Here is a 16,346-nt window from a genome sequence, read left to right as displayed (position 1 = left end):
TATGTAATTACGGTAAACTTGTGATAAAAAGCCGAGGGTTGAAGCATGCATAGCAGTCTTTCTACTATCGATGGCTGAAATAGGAAATATTTCTATTCAGAGACATTGTCGTAGATCCAAACATTTCATTGCATGGCCTCGCGAGAAAAAAATGTTACTCAACGACAAGGCACCGTCTTACATTTCTAGTCTGCTGAGTCATCGAAAGATCGAAAGTTTTTTCGGTATTACGTTCCAAACGGTGTAACTGACTAAACTTAAAACTTATGGAGATCGGGCGCTCTGCATTGTTGCACCAAAGCTTTGGAATAACTTACATCTCAGCATTCTTAAATCTCCATTAATAGCTATTGTTATACATGTTATTATTGGACCAGGTAAAGTATCTTGCTTCCCTGAAAGAGCTCCTCGATCTCTTTTAAGTGATTGCCAAACTGAGGGAAGACCATGTTCACGATCGAGCACTGTGTTCAACTGTTACAATAAGCACTAAAAACTGTAAACGTAATACAACTTTTTTCTTTTAGTAACGCCAGAATACAGGATTGGTACCGTGCCCATGGCAACTTAAATTCGGGATCTACAGAACGCAACTTTCCTTTATGTGCCGCCTTTTTTCTAGTTCCAAAGCACTGTTCCCGCAGCCCCCTCCAAAAAGGCACAAACTGGAATCAAGTTGAAAAAGAAAGAATGCATCGAGTACGTGTTCGGTTTACTATCTGATTGTATTCAAAACAAAATATACAATGTAGATTACCGCACCTTGAGATGCTTTAAGCCATTTTTTAATGAAATAGAATTCGAATTATTCATGCCGTCTACAGTCACGACCGGCTTATCTTTGTCGAGTGTTATTGTTCAAAAATCCCTGAATTGCCAGGTCATTGATTCCTAGTCAATTACCTTATGTTTTCCCCCGCCCGCATCACCCAGCCAAGCTATACGCGAGCAGAGGATGTTTGTGTGTACATGTATGTTTGAATTTAATATTTACTGATTTGCAACTTCTGTGGAGATCTATAAACTTCAGGGGTACCCGACTACTGTTTTCTGTAAAATATCTGTTCGGAGAAGCAAATATCGCGTAGAATTTTGTATTACTTGAGGACAACTAAAAATTTGTGGATGACCGCTCCATTTATGTACAGCTTTTGAAGCTTATCTAAAAAATTCCCTACGATTTTCTGAAGTTCAATGTTTCACATTTCACACCCCAGGCTAGGTTATTTTTCGTAGGAAAAAGGAAACCTAAAATTTTCGGATTCAAAAATGTGATGGAAAGAGGAATCAAAATTCTTTTCACTTTCGTAATGCGCTGAATTGCATCTAAATTTTTCGGGAAAATAATTCCAAAGCCCTTGCAGTTTCGAGAAGACTCAAGTTCCCCTAGGATGACCGAACAGATACAAATTTTAGAGGGTCGCTTAGAATGCATTTGCAAAGGTCTAAAAGTACTCTTGTCTCGCTCGCAGCCGTTTTTTGGATGCAACGCAACGTGGATAGTTTAAAAAAGTGTTTTCAATGCATTTTGGGAGGGAATCGTCCTTGGGTGCCCCTGGGTCCGTGTGGTTTTCGTCCCTTTGACTTTGATTCCAAATTGAAAATTGAAAATCAAAACTTCACAATCCTGATTTTCAATGTTTGATTCCTCAAGAATTGAAAATCACAAATTAACAATCTCAATTCGTGTTTCACAAATCTTTCCTTTTCAAAAGATATCAAGTTTGTACTAATTAAACACCAACAAGAACATTCATCTTTTTTATTTAGTTCTCGTCTAGGCCCAGGGTTTCTCAAACTAAGGAATGAGCGGATAGAAACTTTCCAAAATTTATTCTTGTGGAAAAAAATGGCATGGATCTATCTCATATCTCTACAGTAAACAGTAGTGGAAAAACTTGGTCACGTGTTACAAACTGACGCCTGGCGTTTCACGTCACCAGAGCCTCAGATCTTCTGGTCAACTCAGCCAGAAGCATTGCAGCGAAATATCTAAGTTTCAGTAGTGATGAACAATGAATATAAGGCTGTGAATGATGGATAACTTAAGTTCCAGAAGCGAACTGTAAAAAGAAACATAATCCTGAACCTAATTCTATTAGGCACGTTTGTTTCTTACCTTAGATCTGAGGTCAAAGATCCTATGCATAAATACATTCCGTCTTGATTTCAAATACAGTGAATGAAAGTAATATATTTGTCATTTTCAGTTTTAGTAGGGTATGGCATACGTCATTGACAATAAATACTAACAAAAATTAATTTCGTTTCTGAGGCATTGATAATAGCTTCGCCACAGCGTTTTAAAATTGCATTCGAGGGGATTGGCAATCAAATGTCAAGATAATGAACAATTCAATAAAAGAGTTTGAAAACGCATTGTTTTTCCCCAAAGCAGCTTGTATTAATTTTGTTTTGTAGGATAAATTGCTTTTCAGGGAATTCACATAATGTCCTTATGTCCTGTGTCTTACACTAAAACAGATAGACGACAACAAGTCAATGTACATTCACAGTTGCGACAGGTTATGAATAGTAAAAATATGTTTTCCTATCCGTACAGATAAAATAAGAATGCAGAGAGCTGTTTGTTATTATAAGAAGCCACCGATGAAAAGTCTGATACTAAGGGAGTAGTAAATGGCTTTGCTAAACAAGTATAAAAGCATTTTTAGAACAATGAACGTTGTTACTCGCAGCTATGTACCTTCAGTTGAAAGTTTCTTGTAGTGTGGTCTTGTTTTCTACACCAAACTTGGTCAGGTGGTCATCACGAAACTGAAATTATATTAGTTGGACCGACGTACGCCGCACACTCATCTGCCCTGAATCGAAAGTCCGGCAAAATAAGCCATTTGACAAGCACCTGTCATGGCTGTAATTAAACTGAAGGCAAGTGATTTTCTGCGCTATGTTTGCTTTGTTTTGTTTAGATAAAATGTAAAGCTCCACATTATGCGGATAAATATTTCCGTTCAAGTTTCATTTTATTTTCGTTTCGCCCAAAAGAAGCCCCGCAGAAAATGCGACACGAACTATTGGCCTTTCCTTGCATTAGAAAACATAAAAGTGCTGCTAAATTTGGCCTAATTACTTCACAATCTTTTCCTTGTAGCAGCCGTTGATATCTCCAAAAAAAAAGGTAAGAAAGAAAAAGCAACTTTAGAAAATTATCGCGTTCGTATCGCTTAGACTTCCCTAAGTCATGATTCACCACATGCACGAGGGTGATAAATGTTATTTCGCTCAGTAATATTGGAGGTAACATGTGGCATTTAGGATGTTATTAAATCGAGGTGTTGGCCGTTGGATAAGGTCTAAATGAGTCACAATTCTGCGATCGCTTAAAGGGATCTATACTAACCGACAGTGTTGGATGATGCTGGGCCAACATCCGGGATCCCCTTTTAATCTAAACGAGCAATATTACGTCTTCTTCTTCAAAAGGGAGCAAACAACAACGACATTGACGGCACGAGAAAAGGCAAACAAGTAATAGGTTTGCACGTGCATCACGCATTTTTAATTTGTACATTCTTTGCCTTCGTTACCCGAATAGGACGTAAAAGTACCTTATTTCACGTTTTGTGGAGGACAGGAACACGAGACAACGATAGTGAAGTATTGAGTGCTGGACTTCCTTAGGGCTCAATTCTGGGCCCTGTCCTCTTCCTCCTGTTTATCAACGACCTGCCCTTAACTTAACCTAGAAGAATAAAAATGGCCTATTAGCTGATGATGCTACTTTCTATGCTGGAGCGGCCACACCTTCAGCGGGATCTTATTTCTAATATGGCAACTGCCCATCCGGAAAAGACAAAATACATGGTAATTGGTACTCGACAAAACCTTTCCCGCCGCGTAGAATGTTAGAGCAAACTCAAGAGGAACGTCTCTTGGGGCAAGAATTTCGGTAACGTATATGAAAACCCAGCACATTCAAACATCATAAACCATTCCATAATAAAGTTGAAAAGAGTATTATTCTTCACCAACAGAAGATGTGATGATTTCACTGTTGCGACTAAATTACTTTTCAGAAAACTGATCCAAAAGTTTTCTCAATGTAGCCTTGGAAGCCGCCTTCGAAGCAGGCGTCAAAAGGGGTAGGGGATAAGGAGAAAGAGAAAAAGGGAGGGGGGAGAGGGATTTGCGCTTTTCTCCCTCCCCCTTCCCGCTCCCCATTTTTGTGCCTGCCATGAGGGTTATATCAATGGGTTAGAAGGTGAAAATGACCTGAGTTTCTGGCCTTGATTCGAATTCGTTTTTAATCTTTCATTTGCTGCGTTTGTGCCCTACAGTATGTTGCCCAGTATCCGGACGGTACCAGTATCCGGACACTTATAACAAAAACTCAGTTTTTGAGGCGCCCTTTTCAGTTATCGGTAAACGAAGTATTTCGAATGAAAGCTGAACATTTAAGCTTTAAGATGAAGGTTTTGGCGAGTTGAAAACTTGCGAAACAGTCGCAGAAGACGCCGTTCTGTTGAGGGGAATAAACATTCCATGGCTAATATTTATGTACAATTACGTTGTTATTGTTGTGTCCGGATACTGGGCCAGCTGTCCGGATACTGGGCAACATAGGAGCTCCGCAAAAATATTAATTTCGCGATGGAAACAAAGCAAAAAAGTTAAACTGTCTTTCGTCATATTAAAGACTAAATAGATTTTCTCTGGGCCAAATTTCAGAGCTCTTGCGACCAACACAGGAAAGTTATTGCAATGTTAAACTGAAGTGTCCGGATACTGGGCAACATACTGTACTCAGAAAGAGATCGTTACATCAACCGATTCAACAGTGTCGAATGATGCTGGACCTGCAAACGCGCCATTGTGTTTTACTCGTGAATTTTGATGCTGGAATCTTTTCAGGAGAGATACACTGGGCTTTATGATTTTCTGGTTTGAGCCATTTTAAGATCGCTTTCATTTTTTGGTCTTGTTGCCATTACGGGCTTCTGGTATCTTAGCTGTTTTCAATTGTTGGTTGTTTCTGTTTTGGTGATTTCTTTAAAAGGTACACTTTCAGGAGAGTTACATCTCTGGGGCGTTTTCCAATTAACACAGGTTTAACCCCTCCCCTCACCCCACAAACAATGTTGGACGCGTGTATTCAGAGTTTTAACTCTTTATAGGGTGAAGGGAGGGAGAACTGCAAGGAAATTTCGAAAAGGATGCACCAGCTGTTTTTAGAGGGAACCGATAAATGACAGAAAAATATGAATGTTGCAGTACTGTCCCAAGGACTTTTGTCCAGGATTGTAATTTTAAAGGCTGAAACTCGCGAATTTTGCCCATTTTATCCAAACATGACTTTTGATTCTTGTCGACTTTTGACACAGTTGATTGACAGTCCTCGTTACCAGTGACTCGTAGGCCTCTTTCTTTAATATTAAGCAACAACTACGGCGACGGCTACGAAAACGTCACTAAAAAAAAGTGCGTTCGCGCTGCGTCAAACTTTATCGCGCTTATTTCATCTCGTTCATTTCGTCAAATCTTGGCGAATTTATCGGGAGTTGAATTCTAAAGGACTTTATCAATAATCAGGAAAAGAAAAAGAGGGTCGTTGTCTTACTCCGTTTCACGTCGTAATCGTACAACGACGGCAAAGAAACGTACAAAAAAGCGTGATGCACGTGCAAAATCGTTGTTTTGCTTTTTTGCCGTTCTCGTTGCCTTCGCCGTCGTCGTTGCTTAAGCTTCCTATGACTAAAGTTGGCAAGGCTTTTATTGTACACCACGCAAATTGGCTGTTATTCTTTGTTGGAAACGGTCGTAAAGTTCGTGCTTTACTTAGCTTGTTCCAGGCTCTCAGATAGTCGGGTCCGCTGAATTGAGAAAGTGCGAACACAAAAGAAAACAGGAGGAAACTGAGGAGAGGACGGGCTTTTTCCCGCTCGGTCAACTTTTCGCGCACCTTTCACTTTCGCGTCTTCCCCAATTGCTGGTTTTCAATGTCACGCCATTCAAAGTAGATCAAAATAAAAATCAAACTCGTTCAATAGATAAAGTCTTAAGTCCCTCGCCAAGATTCAGGTCAGAAGAATATTCCGTATACGAGAAATCCGAAGAAATGTATTACCCAAATTTATTGAGATTTGTAGGGAGACGCCATGCTGGTGCCCACCTGGATGGACGCCAACACGGCGGACGGAAACCAACAAAAACATCTGTTAACGAGTTTTGGTACAAAAGGGTGAATTTATTCCTCGAGGAACTCATAAACATAAGCAAGTCCTGTATTCCATCGTTCTCTACCAAACTACATCAGTGAAGATTTGGAACGGATCCAAAGAAGGGTTTTCAGAATCATCCATCCTGACCTGTCATATAGTGTAGTACTAGAAACAGTTGGCCTACCGAAACTTCATGAGAGGAGAGAAAAGATTTCAATCGATCTGTTTGACGAGATCGTCTGTAACCCCACCCACAGTCTCCATAGCCTCCTCCCCCAAAGGAAGAGTTGTAAATATGCTCTGAGACGCAAAAGTGATTTCACTCTCCCCCTATGTAAAACCGACCGTTTGAAGAAAAGTTTTATTTTTAGCCATGTCTATAAGATGTAGATAATTTTTCTTATTTTCTCTTTATTATCATCAGTATTTGTAAATATCCCGTAATTCAGCCTATAGCTGCAATGGTGTTTATAATAAAGTATTTATCTATCCATTAAAGTAATACTTTTTCTAATACATGAACTGTTAAGATAGTAAAATTTCCCCGAAAACATTCCTTTTTTAACGTACATGACAGCTCTCTTGGCCGTCATGTAAATCCAACGTCACGCAAAAGCTCAGAAATTCAAGCGTACTCTATCACATAACCAAGAACCCTTTTAAAGCGAAAATTTGCATGAGAATTAGTTTTCAGCTTTTCTAATACATCATGAAAGTAAAATCTCGGTAGGATGATACTTTTGTAGTTTGAATTTTAGTGATGTCATGTGAAAACCAACAATATCTGAGAGCCTGGAACCGGCTTTACTAGACATACTTAATAGCAGGATTACTCAGCGGCACATTCGATAGTTTTTGCTCACTAACAATGCTCTTGCGTCCACCAAAGAAACCAAGCCTTACTTTTATATCATGGTATATGCTAATCAGAATTCATTTGTAGTCATGCCCCGGATTTTCATTTACGTGTGCTTACAGTAATATTAAAATCATTTACCGTAATGCAGCTTTGAGTTCTTGAAGAATAGTCCCTCAATCTGGACGTTACTGATACGAAAACAGTCGTTTTCGGTACGTGATATTTATTGTCGATTACCTTATTCCTGCGGTTTGCAGTTTCGGTTCCGCAGGAAGTTGGATGGGATGTCCGGTGCCAAATCAGACAGGAAACACTTTATCAATACACGTGTGCATTGGCATTAATTCGTTAAAACTAAATATCAGACATATCAAACCTCTTCGACGTAAAAGCCTGAAAAGCTGTAAACTCTGTGAATAGCTGTAAAGCTTAGTATGCCATTGGTTCCGTTCATGAGTTGCAACACGATCACGTCAAGTTTGACGGTCCAAATTAACTTAATATTTGAATAAATAGTGTTTCTATACGTTTTCAGAGGTGAAACTAGTTTCCCTTTGTTCTAATTTATCTTTGTCGAAAATGGTGTGCTATTACAGTTCGTGCCAAATCGAACTACAGAAAGGAGCAGAAGGAAAAAGTGAATACAGTTTTTGTTTTTGGGCCGGGTTGTTCCGGTGTTCCTGGTCTGGTTTCATTTCATTTATTGGTTTATTCAGATATTTAGAATTCTATTTTCTCACTGCCCACAAATAGCAAAGGCTAGTCTAGGTGTCTATTTAAAACAAAATGCGCACTCATGGTATTATGTAAGGGTTATCGGTCTGAAGCGAGGGGTTATGTGATTTATTCCCCTCGTGCGTTGCGCCCGAGGGCAACGCACGAGGGGAATAAATCACATAACCCCTCGCTTCAGGCCGATAAACGGCTTATTTTTACATTGGCGATGATTCCTCAAGGGATGCAAAAATACATTGACGAAAAATGCCTCTATTGTTCATCTTTCTTTTGTTTTTTAACACTCCATGCTCGCACTGGTGGCATTCACAGGTTTCTCGGCTTTTTAATTATGTTAGTTTTTCAAAGTTGCATTTCAAATTTATTTAGTTGTTCGCAGTGAATGCTAGAAACAGCGTAAAGAGCCTAGCAGTGTCGAGCGATTCAGAGCCAGAAGTAAAGCCGTTTGTTACTCAAACTAAAGCAACTTCAGTGGCGGTACAGCAAGAGCTTTCGGAAAACAATTTAAATCTTCATTTGCGGGTGCAGAAAACGAGCAAGCAGTTGACCATTTCAATTTTCGCACCGAGGATCTTTCGACCGACCTGTATATTTACAGACAAAGAAGATTCCGGGCGTGGGATCACTACTGTAACTGTCCACGAGGAAATTCAGTCGAGGAATGAAGCAAGAATACCACAAAACACAAAGAGGTCAACTACACGTACATGTCTTCATGGAGTACACGAGTTTGGGATGACTGGTTAAAGAACGGAACACCTTACCATGACAGCGACACTTTCGTGGAACCGTAGAATTTTAAAGACGCTGTTCAATTTCGAACTCTCGTCGTGGCTGTGGAAATCGATGAACCAACAACTAAGAAAATCCGTGAATGTGGCGCAAAAGAAACGCAGCTCAGTTTAATTTTAGTAATTATAGCGTCGTGTTTAATATTTCCAATAAACATTTGTAAATTTTTTTTTATGAAAAGCTAACTAAAATGGGAGGGGTTATGTATTAATGTGTAAGTGACTTATCCCCCTTGCATATTAATACATAATCCCCTCGCATTTTAATTAGCTGTTCATTAGCCCCGCTTTTCCCTTCAAACAATCAAAGCCGCACCCAGCTTTTCAGACAGTTGATTCGGGGGTTATGTAATATATTCCCCCGAAAAGAACAAAGGAATCCGAGCTTATGTAAAAATAAATTTTCAGTTTGGCATGTAATACTGGTTTTTCTCAAACCAGGAACACCGAACAACCCAGAAACGCTGCCGATTTCGATTCAGGTTCAGGTTTATTCAGTTACACTATATATGTTACAGTTGACCAATAAAATTCAACTTATTTAGATTTCTTGGTCACAAAACATTGCTCCATAATTACGTTAGGGGTAACGCAATTTCATATTTGTATAGCTTTCTAAGTAGTATCTCATGGATCGCAGTATCAAAGACTTAAGAAAAATTTTTGAAGAGGCCACATGGTTGTTAGTGATTGGTGTATCACGAACCTCGCTCATGGTTGGTGGGTTTCGATCGAATCGATCCAAAGTATTGTTGGCATTATTAGAGGAGGAAACTGTTCCCTCAGCGGTCCGTTGTGATAACGATCATCAGCTGCTATGCTGTCTGATTGTAGGTAGGAATCTCAATTCCACTCCATCTGTTCCTGTTAATGTTGTTAGGGTGAAATCTTATGTGGATACAAGGCCTCCTTAACTCTACGAGACTCAGTGTACCAGTGAGGGTCTCGGTTAATAAACTTAACCTCGTCCCAGAGAGGATAATTCCCGGTCATATTAGCGTGTTCAGAAACGGCTGAAGTTTAATTTCGTAAAAGCTGTATATCCCTATCGTGCTCCTTAATCCGTTCAACAATACGTTTATTTACCCAGGAGTTCAAAAGTAATGTGACATGCTTAAAAAGCAAGACAAATATATATAATTATTGTTCATTCAAAATATTTCCCCAATTCTGATTGGCTAAAAGCACACGCATAATTCACCATAACCAGTAACTGATGACCAAATTTGGAAAAATTTTGCGTTTAACATGGAAATGACGTCAAAGATGCAGCGTTCTTGCAGGTTAAGGCACTGTTAACCGAGAAGACCAGGGGACGAAGTTGAGTTGTTTTTGAAAACAAAAAATGGCGGACATTTCACTCGTTTCAAGAATAACAGGCTAGGCGAAATTATAGCTAAAAACATGGCAAGAACAGAAAGAACACAACTCGAAGGGCGACATTTTCTATTTGGAGAACATTTGCGGAGCTGAAAAACCCTAAACGTGCACTATCGAAGGTGTACTTAAAGGAACAGTATCCCGTTACTGCGCATGCACCAAACTTTGATTTTTGGACAGAATGTCGCGAAATCAAAAGATGCGAGGAGAGTAAGAGAACCTTGAAAAATACGTTTGCGTCGCGCTTGGCCGGGTTCAATACGACACTATAACTTCCCAGGGTTACAGATCAATGATATATTGTTCCTGTTAAGTTTCGATTTGGGCAAAATCTGGATTTTTTGGCGTTACTTTTATTGCCGTTGGTCGGAGGACCAAAAAATTGGAAGCACTATGATGCCGACTGAAGGCGTGTTTCTTCTGCTAGCTTTTATACCAGCTCAGATGATTGTGAAAGGAATACGCAGAAATGAAACAGCAACAATGAAGACTATGTAAGAAGAAACCATTGAGACATTGATGTGACTGAGGAGATTTTGTGGAGGGGAGCCTCGTGAAGCAGAATGTTTTGCCCCGACGCGTTAGTAAACTTTTAAATGAATCTCCTACGGCCGACAAAATCAAACAAACAGGCGCTACATGTTTAGAAAAACTAGTACCATGAAATCATAATATAATTTTTGAGTAACCTTTGTGATTATTCATAGCGTTGAGATTGCATTTTTATTTACGTCTTTTCAAACGTTTGAGGCTAGAACGCGAGCAAATCAGGCAGATATTACTGGACTTGGAGCAATTAACCTCTGACACAAGTTTCAAATAAGAAAATATGTTTTTAAAGCGAGCGGAACGAGATTTTTGGGTCGCCAAGCGGCCCAGCTAGCGATAAAATCGCGATGAGTCTTCGAACCGCGGGCCAAATTTTTATATAAGACAAAAGACTTCTTCGAAAGTCTAAAAAATTACTTGAGAATATAAACAACAAATTTCCGTCGGCGGTGTGGTCCGGAAGGAAATTTTGTCGAGTCAATATGACAGTTCTATTGTCTTTTGAAGAAAAAACAGACGACGCTCTCGCGTGCGCATAATCGGGACACTGTCCCTTTAACATCGATGGAGGTAAGCATGCTTTAGCTTTGTTTTTAAACTAGGAATTATTTTGAATGAATAATAAAACAATTATTGAATTCGGGTTTCGTATCATATGAAGAATTATGGAGATCTCGGAGGGTGTTATCCGCCTCGGCCTACGGCTTCGACGGATAACACCCTCCTCGATCTCCATAATTCTTCGTAAGATACTCAGCCTCATTCATTAATTGTTAAATATTCTAATCTGATGTTGCCACCAACATATCAGACAAAGATAAGTTGAGGAAAAGGTAGTTGATCAGCGGTTGTTTTCGTTTGAAGCGCGTCACAGCAAGGGCCACCAACACGTTAAGACCCAGATTCAGAATTAAAATCATTGAGAAAAACAGCGACAAACCAACTTACATGATTCGAGGCGCGCGGCTGGAATAGCGGCCGATAGAACTGATGTCTTGTTGCTGAAACAGAAGAATGGTAAGAACTTCATCACACATCATTTGTGTCACCTAAAATTCAATAAATTATTAATACTCTCGAAGGAACAAACTGTGTGAGACTAGCTGAAGAAAGAAAGTTTGTCGCCGATCAAAATATTCCTTGCATCACCCTGACAAAAACTTACTGTTCCTGCTTTTTGGATCATGTAAAACGTCTTACTTCCCAGGCAGAAAATGTCAGTTTTAGTCACGCCCCAAGACCAAGACTATTACTTGGCGCCCGAATATCGTATTCAAGTACGAAGCGCAATAAAAACTATAAATTTAACATGAGGTAATCTTAATTATTATCATTATCCCCTCAACTCTTATGTCATCTTCACTAATTTGATCTCCCACGCTAAGGCAATGCTTTTTACCGAGGGATTTAGTAAATGCGTCAGCCGTTAGTAATGGAACTCGGAGTTGGTCCAAATTGTTTGGATGCGGCCCTTTTTTCCAATCAATGTTTATTCCATAATAGAAATTTGGGCTTAGCGACTATCACGATCGATGCTGGAAGAAAAATGGACGAAGGATAGCGAAGCTCGCGAATTTATATCCCACCCTGTGTGTTGTCTATTCCCGAGGCGATATCGTGACTGTCAACCTCAACAGCTTGTACAATAAGATAAAGCCCCGCCTCAAGATAGACCCATTACCAGGCTAAATCATTAATGGGCCCGAAAGAAGTAAATATTTGTCTTAAAAATGGTCTTTAACATCTACATCATGATGAATACAAGCAAATATTGAGTAGTGAATGACGGGTTTACAATAATATTTGGATTTAGAAATTTTGGAATTATGAATAACACAGTCTATCATCCCTATTATGAATACTTGTAAATAGAGTTGTCAGGAAAAAGTAAAAATTTAAAGTAATTATGAAAAATGTCTTTAATGCTATTCAGATTAGAATTTTTTTGCAATCCGCAAAAGAAAACTGATAAAAAATAACGTAATCGACTTCGTGGACGGTTGTCAAGCTTTACGTTTATTTGGCGTCCTGTTTTGAACACGTGTTGATAATAACAATAATAATAAATAATAAATATATTTTAGATTTTATTAATGATAATTTTTTTTATTTAGTCAAAGCACTATTTACAATTCATTTCGATTAAAAAAACACTGTTTCGATTAAAAAATTCATTTCGATAAAAAAAATTCATTTCAATTAAAAACGTTTCAATTATAAAATCAAAGAAATTAATTTCAAGCACAAACATATTCGAACTACAATAATAATAATAATAATAATAATAATGATAGTAATTGAAAACCAAGAAACGGCTGCCAGTTTCAAAGACAGGAAGAGAACTGAAAATATCCAAGGATGGAAAGAGAAGCCATTATACGGGCAGTTTGCGAGACGGAGTGAAGATCAAAGACACGATGAAACATGGACTTGGTTGAAGGAAAGAGAGCTTTAAAGAGAAACAGAGTCTCTTATTATTGCACGGCACAAGATCAAGCAATAAGAACAAATCATGTAAAAGCAACAATGGACAGGACACAGACCGATCCCAAATGTAGAACTTGTGCAAACAAAACAACGAGACCATCAGCCATATTGTAAGTGCGTATCCAAAACTGGCACAAAATAAAAGAATATAAAAAGAGAGATGACAACGTAGCTAGAGCAATCCAAATTGGGACCTGTCAGCTAAAATATTAAGAACCAAAAAAGAGAAGTGGAAAATATAATGAGGATTACAAGATGCTGTGGATTTTAGTATACGAACAGACCACGACATTGAGGCTAGGAGACCGGATCTATTGATCATTGACAAAAAAGCGAAAAACTGCCAAACTTTAGACGTGGCAATTTTGGATGATGGAAGGGTGAGAGCAAGAGAGGGCGAGAAAGTAGAAAATATCAAGATCTCGCTTGAGAAATCCTAATAATGTGAGGCGTAAGGAAAAAGTTAATACCCATAGTGGTAGGGGCATTGGGGACAATACCGCTGAGGTTAAAGAAAATCTGAGGACCATAGGTGCCGACACATCCATTGAACTGATTCATAGATGATGTGCCCCTCTGGGGTCAGCGAGGATCCTTAGGAAAGTGTTCAAGATGTAGGCCAGGGAGGAAAGGTAAAATAAAGGACGCTTCTTGGCTTCCCTAGGCAACTGGTTGTCACCCGGGGCCAATGAAAACCAGATTTTACACCTTTTTCTGAGAGTATTAGCAATGATAATAATAATATAATATTTACTTTTATAGCACTATGCTCAGTTACACGGGGCACCCAACAACTGTTTCCTGTAAAATATCTGTTCGGAGAAACAAATATTGCCTAGAATTTTCTATTACTTGAGAACGGCTGAAAATTTCTAGATGACCGTTCCATTCATGTACAATTTTCGAAGGTTATCTAATAAATTCCCTACGATTTTCTGAAGTTTAATTTTTCACATTTCACCGCCCAAGTTAGCCTGTTTCTCGTACAAAAAAGGATGCCTAAAACTTTCCGATTCAAAAATGTGATGGAGAGAGGTATCAGAAAAATTCTGACTTTCGAAATAAGTTGAATTGCATCTAGGATTTTCGGGAAAATAATAAGTTCTCCTAGGATGACCAAACAGGTACAAATTTTATAGCACCGCTTAGAAAGCATTTCTAGAGATCTAAAAGTACTCTGGATAGCCTAAAAAGTGCTTTCAATGTATTTAGGAGGAAACCGTCGCTGGGTGCTCCTGATTTAATACCCAAGACTGCTTCAAACAATCCTTAAATGGCACACAATTTACAATTACTTACAAAAAATATCTTTAGAAATAAATATTCTTATGCTAAGTACTAATGTACTAAAATAGCTAAATGAGATTCACAAAAAGCATGCCTTTATTCTAACAATCTTCAAATACAATTTCGCACAGCATATAAATATTCAAATAAAACTGAAGCAGTTATAACTGTTCTTGACAACAACAACAACTGCTGGAAAAATACAGTTTACCCTTTAATAATAGAGGAGGTTGGCCGCTCAGTAGAGGTTCGTCATAAATTAGCATAATCTTTAGCAGAAACATCACTTTATTTTGAAACAAACGCGCGACGGGAGAAGCATTACTGGTTCACAATCGGTCGTCACCATCTATCTCGGACTGTATTAATTGAAAATAAATCCAAACTAAGTCTATCAAACGATTGATGGCCTGCAACAATGGTAGACCTCTCGTTGGGACAGTCAAAAGATAGCCGCGCCTGCTTAATAGACAGTCTTAATGGAGGTTTAACTGTACCTTAGAATGGCTTTCGGAACTTTCCGCGTTTTTTCTCCTTTTGTTGTACTGAAGATGAAATATGCAAGAACTAATCATGTGTTAAGAAAGGGATGTATAAAATCTAACGGCATCATATATACAGGTGGAGTAATAAATAATGATTGACGGGTTCATATACGAAATAGAATCTTAGAGAAAGGAATAGTATGACATGATCGTAATGATATCGGCGATCACCAGCGAATTAAAATAACCATTTTATTATGGGAAATAAGAGATTGGGTTCATTGGGTTAATTTGAAATTAACGCGACTTAGAAATAACCTTTTGTTAAGGATAAAATTGCTTTGTAATAAAGGAAATTTACGTCAGGAAGGGAAAAAAATTTTAAAACAAAGAAATTCTAAAACTAACGCAAAATTTTAAAAAACGAACTTATCTTAACACTGTACGTAAACAATTTTAACTATTAAAACAAAAAAATGACAAATACTGATAACTAGGTGTTTTTTATTGTGTCCCAGAGACTAGATAAGGACATAAACAAATAATTGAAAGTGAACATATTAATTATTTAAGCTAAAAGGTAAATATATTTATGTATTATTGCAACCAAACAGACAAAAAATCCTTTCTTTCATATTAGGACCTTCGATTTCCTTTGAGGTTAGGGTCAACCCCACCTAACCCACCTCCAGCATGGCCCTTTATTCACTACCAAAAACATGCGAAAGAACCCGAATATGGCATGCCCTTTCGTGACTTAAAATGTTAATTCCCCATCTGGACCTCAGAAAAAGAATAATGCTTGAAATATAAGTGTAATCAAATGGTGACGAGTGAAATTAGGGAATAATTTCACTTACGTTTTGTCTAAATCCTAATAATTTCCCTCGCCTGAAGGCTCGGGAAATTATTAGGATTTGGACAAAACGCAAGTGAAATTATTCCCTAATTTCACGAGTATAACATTTGATTACCTATTAATATCATGGGTGACGAATTACGTTAGCAATCTTGGATTCTTGACATGTTTATCCTGGATCGTATCGATCGAGAACTCCACTCTCTCAAATGTTTAGACCTTAAATTTGGCTTATAAAGTTCAGAATTTTTCAGACTTTTTCGGCAAAATACCTGTTAGAATCCTTCTTGATGTTCTCTTGTGTGTTCAGGTTTTCTAAAGCGTCTTTTTGTGCCCTGACATCTTCATTCACGGCATTTTAAAACTTCGTCGCCATCTTGACACTGAGACGTACGGACGGGTTGTCATGGCAATTTTGTAATTTCACATGTAAAATTACAAATTAACGCTGAAATTTCGCGCCAAAATTAAGGAGTAATTCGTCACTTATGATATTATAAAGATTACAACCAGCAAAGCAAGCGGTAAATTATTAAAGATTGAATTGCATAGGGTCCTGTTCAGAAATATTTCATTATATTTAGTTTATCTACTGCAAGGAGTTTGGCGGGCATTTAACTCTTTTCTCTCGGAAAAGGTTTTTTTAAACTTCACATGGCCGCAGTGTATGTACATGCATGAGGTGCTGGCTTAACCGTCTGCATCTTCAGCTGGGGTGGACACAAACTACCT

This window comes from Porites lutea, chromosome 6, assembly GCF_958299795.1.
Source record: "Porites lutea chromosome 6, jaPorLute2.1, whole genome shotgun sequence".
In the NCBI taxonomy this organism is placed as follows: Eukaryota; Metazoa; Cnidaria; class Anthozoa; order Scleractinia; family Poritidae; genus Porites; species Porites lutea.
The sequence above is the reverse complement of the archived record's forward strand: the minus strand, read 5'-3'. Positions refer to the sequence as shown.